Here is a 9,228-nt window from a genome sequence, read left to right on the forward strand (position 1 = left end):
TCGAGCTTTGTTGTTTCCACCATGCAAGGAGGTCGAGGCTGTTTATCTCATCGTCGTCCATGCCTTTGGTGAAGTCGTAACTCAGGTACATCTGCAACTCCGAGACGTCGCTTTGCGTTCTCCTGATTGATGAATCACCTGAAAACCTTGAAATCAAGTTAGTAGCTTGTGAAAATAAATGTTTGGCCTTCTTACTTACGTTTTTGGATGGTTGGGAAGGCCCTGAGCGAGGAACGGTGCCATATTTGGCTTCATAGACTCTATATAAAGCAAAAAACTGATCTTTCACATTAGTCTTATAGTTTTCTACATCATCGTCAAGAAACATGCATTGAAAGTAAATGTCAACTAACATAAATGTGTTTTCATACTTTTGCCTAGGATCTAATATGGAAGCAAAAATATAAATCAAAGGAATCTCACTATAATATTTACGCCACTTTTTTTCCATTGCTGGAAGATACTGATCATAATCACTTTGATCGCGATGATCAGCGAAAAGTTGGGCGAGTAAGCATGCATTAGAAAGAAAGTTTTGAGCACAAGGATTGTAAACAGTAGAAAAACAATACGTCATGTTATATAATAACTGTAAAAATTGCATATATCTTTCACAGTTTTTCCAATCATCATCATACAAAGCATTTTGTGGAAATTTTTGGTTGTAAAATAATGTTAACGGGCCCTTGTACTCAATTGCCTTTGTTAACATGTCATAGGTGGAATTCCACCTAGTTGGGCAATCGGTTCTAATTTTTGTTACCCTTATCTTTTGTCGTTTTAGAAAACTCTTCCATTCTTGGTATCTCATGTTAGAGCTATTAATAGACATAATAGCATCTCTGATTTTGCTGTAGTATGGGCCAATTGCCCGAACTCCATCCTGTACACATAAGTTAAGTACATGGCAAACACATCTAGTATGAAGAGCTTCACCGTCTAATAGTACATCGGTTAAGTTTTGTTTGATAAGATTAGCTGTGTATGTCATAGAGGTTGCATTATCAAAAGTCATAGACATCATTTTATCTCGAAGGTTGTATTCGTCTATTGCTTGCATTAAATGGTGAGCAATGTTAATGCCGGTGTGTGGGTATTCCAGCATTTTGAAATGTATTATTCTTTTTTGTAACATCCATTGATCATCCACCAATGGCAAGTCACACATAAATAGTGATATTTATAACCACTATCCCAAGAATCGGCTGTTAAAGATACTCTACAGTTAAGGTTACTCAATTCGGCTTGTAACCGGACTTTGTACTCTAGGAAATTTTTCATTGCGGCGGAACGAACGGTTTTCCTAGAGATTCTTTTATGTTGGGGTTGTAGTGCTTTGTTAATGTAGGTGTTGAATGCGTCACTTTCCGAGAAAAGAAAAGGTTGTTCGGCGTGTACTATCATTTTTCCTAGTTCATCCCTATCCCTCTCATAGTTGTATGTAAAGCCGTATGGATGGAATTGGGAAATTTTGGGCTGGGTTGGATCACTAGCTGGTTTTGCACAAGCTTTCATGTGTCTAGATAAGTGTCCCGTCCCGTTTTTGGTAACTGCCGTGAATACACTATTACATGTTTTACATTTTGCCCATTGTTCACCATCTTTACTTAGGACAAAATAACGCCATACCTCACTCCTTCGGTTTTTCAAAAGTAGCATCTCAGTTTCGGTTAACCATTCATGATGTGTGTGATGGTTAGTAGTGGGACTAGTGGGAGTGGCAGTAGAAGGGGTAGAACTGGAGGGAATTCGGGTACTTTCTTGGCTACCTTGGCTAGAACAATAGTTTTGTTGATTACCGATATAATTAGGTGGAAATTGGTATGGTGGTAGTGGAAATTGGTTTAGTGGTGGTGCTGGAAATCCCGACGTATTATATGGCTCATAGCCCGGGGGGAAGTAAATGGGGTCATTGGTTTGACTCGTAATTTGGGGGCTCGTTGTATTTGGTGGTTCCCTAGAACTACTACTACGGATAAGTCGGCCTTTCCCCCTAGACCTAGATGATGGGTTGTTCGATGCCATAATTAACAATTAATTTTTTAATAAAAAGTGGTTAACTATAATAATAATAATTAATAACAACAATTTTAACAATAAAAATATCAATAATATTAATTAATAACAACAACTATAACAATAACAATAACAACAAAAATAAATAATAACAACAATTGTAACAATAATAATAATTAATAACAACAATTATAACAACAACAATAACAATTAACAACAATAATAATTAAACAAGATTATTCTAATAATAACAATAAAACAATAATAAATTTAAGATTAGTTTAGATCTTACAACCGTGCTTCAACGCTCCACTAATTACGATTACGAACTTTTTAATTTTTTCCGATATTAGGAAAATAATTAGAGAATTTAAGAGAATAATTAGAGAATTTAAGAAAATAAGGATTATTAGAGATTTAGAGAATATAAGAGATAAGAAGAAGAGATTGTGATTTTGTGATTTGGGAATGAAATGGAGGTGAGTATTTATAGAATTTTTGGCAAAAAACTAGCCGTTTTATAGCCGTTGGCCCGCGGGCCGTGCCTACGGGCCGTGCCTGCGGGTCGTGCCTGCGGGCCATCACGGCGGGCCATGCCCGTGCTCGTGCCGGGCCGTGCCTGGGAATTCTCAACCGTGTCCGTGGCACGGCCCGTGGCACGGAAGTTGAACTTCGTGCCGTGCCGTGCTTGACTTCGGGCCGTGCCGGGCTGCGCCGAACGGCGGGCCGTGCCGGGCGGCACGCGGGCCAACCCGGCCCGTGCCCAGGTTTAACAACTACTACTAATTTTTTGATTTATTTAAAAAAAAATACAAGTGAACTGTGAGGGGTTGTGCCCTATTATTAGTAACCGACCTTAATAAAGCCCATTAAAACTAATAAGGTCAATAAAGTCTGACTTATTATTTATAACTGGCCTTTTTTTATGCCCCTTACTAATGATTGGTCACCTATCATTAACCTACTATTTGTAACTGACCTTGGTTATGCCATTTACTAATACTAATTTATTTGTAACCACACTATCTAAGTCAGTTACTAATAGTCTTTTGGTAACTAACATAATTTATGTCAGTATTATTAGGGTGTTACAAATAGCACTTTTTCTACTAGTGCCTAGAATGAAGAATGAGGTTGCCGAATTTGTAGCAAAGTGTTTGACTTGTCAAAAGGTGAAGATAGAGCAAAAGAGACCTCAGGAAACTGTTCAACCATTGGAAATCCCTAGATGGAAGTGGGATTGTCTATCAATGGACTTTGTGACTTGCCTCTCAAAGTCAAAGAGTAGAAATGACACCATTTGGGTAGTGGTGGATAGACTTACAAAATTTGTGGTGTTCATACCAATGAAGGAGACATGGAAGATGGATCAACTTGCAAAATCTTACGTCAAGAATGTTGTGAGATTACATGGAGTTCCAAAGGATATTTTGTCTGATAGAGATTATAAGTTTCTTTCAAAATTTTGGAAGAGTATGCAGGAAAACTTTGGTACAACACTAAAAATGAGTACATCATTTCACCCTGCCACAAATGGAAAAAATAAAAGAACCATACAAACCTTGGAAGATATGTTGAGGGCTTGTGTTATAGACTTTCAAGGGGGAAGGGAAGATAGCTTGGACTTGATTGAATTTTCCTATAATAATAGTTACCATGCAAGCATAGGCATGGCTCCATTTAAGGCTTTATATGGAAGGAAGTGTTGCAATTCAATTAGTTGGAACGACATAAGTGAAACAATGATCTTAGGGCCTCAAATGATTGAGGATACATTTAAACAAGAGAAGGAGATTAAAGCTAAGATTCAAGCAGCTCAAGACCATCAAAAGAGCTATGCAGATTTAAAGCATAGAGAAGAAGAATTTGAGGTTGGTAACAAGATGTTGTTAAAAGTGTCACCAATGAAAGGAGTGCTGAGGTTTGGAAAGAAAGTAAAGCTTAGTCCTAAGTACATTGGTCCATATGAAATACTATAAAGGATAGGCAAAGTATTTTAGAAGTTGGCCTTACCTATGGAGCTAAGTAAAGTACATGATATAATTCATGTTGTATCTCTCTGTTAAGGATGTATATCCCTGATAAATCTCATGTGCTACAACCTGAAACCATTGATGAGTTAGATCAAAGCTTAACCTATGAGGAAAGACCTGTTAAGATCCTTAATAGTAAAGTGCGTAGTACACACAATAAGGATGTTAATTAAGATTGTTAAAGTGTTATGGTCTAACCAAGAGTATGAGGAATCAACTTGGGAAGTTGAAGATGAGATGAAAAATAAATATCCCAAGTTGTTTCAGGTATGTTGAGTTACGGGGACGTAACTCGTTTTCCTTAAGGGGGATAGAATGCGGTAGAATTTCGCGCCTTTTCCCTATATTTTTAGTCATTTTTGTGCTTTTTGCACAATTTTAACGAGTATTTTGAGTAATTTTGATCTCAAAGAGTCACTAAAAGGTAAAAGTATGACAAAGATCAGAGTACAATAATATTATACGAAGTGAGGAAAAAGTTTGAGTTTCGTCGTTACCTAAGTTTCAGGAGGAAACTTCTTTTAAGGGGGGTAAATTATAATATCCCGTATTTTTATATGTATTTTAATTTAAATAAGTATTTTATAAAGTATTTAAATAATTCAATATGAATTATTTACGGTATTTAATTATTTATTTAATAATTTTAGAAATACTTTATTTTATTATTTATAATATAGTTTGGGGCATGTGATTTTATAAAAGGAGATTTTTAAAGTCAAAGTTAAATACAAGTTTGAATAAGAAAGAGATTATAAAGGGTAGGAAGGGAGTTTAAGTTTAGGAGAGCTTCTAGAGAAAAAGGGGTATATATATTCAACAAATGGGCAAATTGAACTTTGCCTAGAGTGGAGAATACCCAAAGGTAATTTTTCTTTTTCTCCTCTTATTTTCTCTTTCTCTCTTTTATTTTCCCCTTCCCCTTTATTTATTTTAATTTAATTCACCATCACACACGCCACTACCACCACCGGTCATCACCACTGTCGGTCGGCGGCCACCACCACCGACATTGGCCGACAGTAGCAGCCACCAGGCGGCGCGGTAGCAGCCAATCGGTGGTTGTTTGCGCTGGTGGTGTTTTTCGGATTTTTTTTTAATTCTTTTGCTTGAATACTAAACTAGTCTTTAATTAATTAATTTTTTTTGGATGTTTGTGATGATTTTATAATGTTTGATTATAAGTATTATGCAAATAAATTTTCAAATTTGGTTTTGAATTATAAACCCCAAATTGAAAACCCTAGGTTTCTAAATTAGTGTATATTGATGAAATTTGGTTATGGATGGTCTAAATCGTTAAATTAGGTATTTTAAAACATATTTGTAGCAAGTTTTAATGATTTAATAAAGTTGTAAATTTTATTAGTAAGCCATAATTGAGTTTGTTGAAGGGATTTTTTATTACCTATTAATTGGGATTAAAGTACGGGGTTTTAAATTAATTTTCAGCTTGTTTTAAATAATATATGAGTGATTTAAGGAGTGTATATATTGCTGAAAATTTGTATGGAGTAGATTTTAATGTCTTTTTATAATTTAGGATTGCAGGAGTTTTCAAGTGAGTGATTTCGTATAGTCCTGGCGATTTTAAGATCGTATTCAAGGTACGTTCGCGTACTTTGTAATTATTTGATGATGTAGGAACATGTTAGACTTTGAAATATTAATTCCAGATAGTATCGTGATAGATCTTGATTGGAATTTGTAATTTGGTTGATGTTGGTGATTGAACTATGAAGCATGGATTATTTGTGATGGATTAGTGATTGGAAATAATTAATTTGGCATCTTATATATGAAACACACTTTTATTATAGGCATGATAGTAAGCATGTATAATTAAACTAAATGTTTAATTTGGTTTGGAATATTGAAAAGAAATTTTATTATGGTTCATATAATTTTTATTGATGATATAAGCATGAGGAAAGAGCTATTTAAGTGTCTATGTACATGAGGAATAAATTATATTTTGGCGCCTTAGTGCACTTAAGGTGTTTCCAACACTGAGGGATAGGAATTGTGACGCATTATGCGTTTAAGGTGTCTTTGACATCGAGGTAGATTAAAAAGGGTTCAACGTTAAATATTATGTGGTCACTAATTATTCAAGAATTAAATTTGTATGTTGAATTGTTTGAATAATTATAATGATTGAATTGCGTTATGGTTTGAGAGTCACCACCAAGTCTAATAACATGTAAACAACGTAAAGTGAAAGAGATTACGCACCAAAACTCTTTGAACGTATATAACTTGAGTATAAACAAATGAGGGTAGTTATGGGGTTTTACATTTAACCATAACTTCTACTGGGAGTACAAGACGCTATATATTCCTTTTTATTATTATGCTCAGGAATTATGCCACTTACTAGTGGTTCTTTTATAATGGCACGGTTAGCTCCCGTATTAGTACCCCTTTGTTGGGGCAGGTTAGGGAGAAAACCCATTTGATACGTAATCAATGCTAAATGAATAAATTAATTATTTATATGAGGGTCATGTTGTATGTTGTATGCTTGTAAATAGGTGCAACAAGGTAAGTTGTGTGATGATAGGATGAAACCATGTTAGTGTGTTTCATTTATGCTTATGTACTCAACATTGCTGATTGTGTGTTTGTATGTTTGTTTGGCCTTGTATTTACTTTGGTCCTACAATGACCCATTTCTAATGGAGAGTAGTGGGGACAAGTAGAGAGGAGCTTTTCTGGTGATGAAGCATATTCATGATGGGCATGAGTGAAGAGCGAATCATGCTTAGTTTAATTTCCATAAGATTTCGATGTGGTTTATTGCTTTAATTATTTTATATCATGCTTGTGAGACTAACACAAATGTTTTTAAGTTTTTTGGTTTATTATAAGGGCCTACAATGGTTCAAAGTTGTAGGTTGACTTCGTTTTACTTTGGTTTGACTTTACTTTCGTTTGGTTAACTTTTAAAGTTGAATTGTTTTGCATGTTTTTAAAGATAGTCTTCCACTATGTGCCTTTTATAATTTCCTTAGCCGTTTTCACAGTGGCGGTAATGTCTTAGATTTTCCTATTTTGAATTTTAAAAAGAGAAAAACAAGTATTTTAAAAGAAAGGAATTTCTAAAATGTTACTGATGTTGCTTTTGATTCCTAATATCAAGTTCAAGGTATTAACTAATATTTCTAATATCATGTATCTAGTATCATGTTGAGGGAATTAACTAATATTTCTAATATCATGTTATTAGTATCATGTTCAGGCCCGAGCTCCTCATCCATTGAATCGACCGTTTCCTCCAAACCCTGATCCATCCGGTTGGCACCGAGCTCATCTGTTTCCACCTCATATTGATACTCCCATGTGCCATAGTCACCTCCTAGAAATAGAGACTCGAAATTCATCTTCATGCGGGTCACGCAGTCAGCCTCATTTTCAGAGATTAGCTGACCTTCTCTTCCTCGGCTCTGGCCTTAAACTTTTTCCTTAGCTAGATCTCTTGGTTGGACAACTTGCACTTCAAGGCCTCATTCTGCTTGCGAAGGCGTTCGGTCTCATGATCATCATTCTCCAAAGCTTTGAGGTTGGACTTGGTTGTTTTTAGATCACCTTCTAACTCGGCCACTCTCTTCTAGGCCACCTCTAAATAGGCCTTGACATGCAGATTGGCCGTCGTCTATGAATGCAGGACATCATGGGTTAGTGCCTCATTTGTTAATATGTCAAACATGGCTCTACCAAGGGCAGATATGACAATCATTGGTATCCTTTACCTCTTTTTTTATTTTTTTATATATTTTTTTGTTAGAGAACGACCTCTTGAGCCCATTCACACGCAGCATTGCCTACCTACATCCGACAAAAATACTTTGTTAATAACAATAGGCATAAAAAGGGTTATAAAAAAATTTCCTTACTTAAAGCCAATGTACCATCGCCAGGAGAGCCAGAATGACGTCAAAGTTGAGGGTTCTAACCCCCCTTACAGACTCCCTCTTAGAAGGGGAGACGACCTTGAGCATGTTCTTTACAAATTGTTGAATACCCAGCCTCTAGCTAAAATCTACACATTCAACATTTTTTAAGTAGCTAACATAAGCCCGACAAAAAGACCAAATTTCTTCAGAGCTGCTCAGTGACTGCTGATATAACTTAACCATACAAGGGTAAGGCAAGGGATTAAAGGCTAAGATACCTTGGGAATGTCAACCTCCCTCTCCATAGGGCATTTAGTTTGCTCCTGCATTCTGCTACTAAGATAGTAACAACGGTGAATGGCTAGCCACTCTTCGACACCTTAGAGGCGCCCGGCTTATTCAGACCTTCAAGGGAGGCAAGAGCCTTGCCGCTAGTAGAAGGATAGGAGTCGTTCCCCAACTTGGAAAACATGTGGGGCTTGTGCGCCATATGCTTCCTAGACTTGCCAGTCGTCTTGAAATCGTCAACCCACTGCTTTTGCAGTTTCTGATTTGGTTGAGGAGGCACTGACGACCTGTCCCACCCTTCATGCAAAATGACAACCAAAGTGTGTTAATAGCAAGCGCAAAAAGCCGTTTGTATAATAAATATGGTAAAAGAAAGCTGAGAATTTTACGAGTCAGTTGGTCTTTCTTGAACTCTTCAGCTTTCCACTTGTTCATCTACTGGTAGATGGCTGTAGAGTTAGTAGGACTCTTGCTAAAAGAGAAGTTCTCCATTGCTTCGTATGCACAAAACAAGCCAGATGTTGGTAAAAAAAACCATAACAATGTTAAGACTTGGAAATTGCCAAGTTTTTTAATGGCACACCACCCGGCCATTTACCTCTAGGATTTTCCGAGCTAAGGCCAGAAGCGACCAAATAGGTGCCTTCAGCCAACCATTTGAACTTGGGAATGTAGCTACGAGAATTATTTCTTTCTTTACCTCTATAGATTTGGTGGTGAGAGGCCATGCTTAAGGATTTAGTCATAACCTTATTCAGGGACAAGCAGCAAAATTGCCTTCTATTTTAGGCGATAAGGGTCATGGTTTTGGGAATTAAACTTCCGATTCCTCTCGGTGTCAGATGAAGACACGATGAAAAACTTGTTTCGCCAATCCTTCTATTTGGACTCCTTGCTAACAACCATTATATACCCCTTATGGCTAGTCAAGGTGTACCAGTCGGAGCCGCTTGCCTTGGGGATCCTACTTTGATAATGCATCTTGGCAAATACTT

The sequence above is a fragment of the Chenopodium quinoa genome, unplaced genomic scaffold (genome assembly GCF_001683475.1).
Source record: "Chenopodium quinoa cultivar QQ74 unplaced genomic scaffold, ASM168347v1, whole genome shotgun sequence".
Classification (NCBI taxonomy): domain Eukaryota; kingdom Viridiplantae; phylum Streptophyta; class Magnoliopsida; order Caryophyllales; family Amaranthaceae; genus Chenopodium; species Chenopodium quinoa.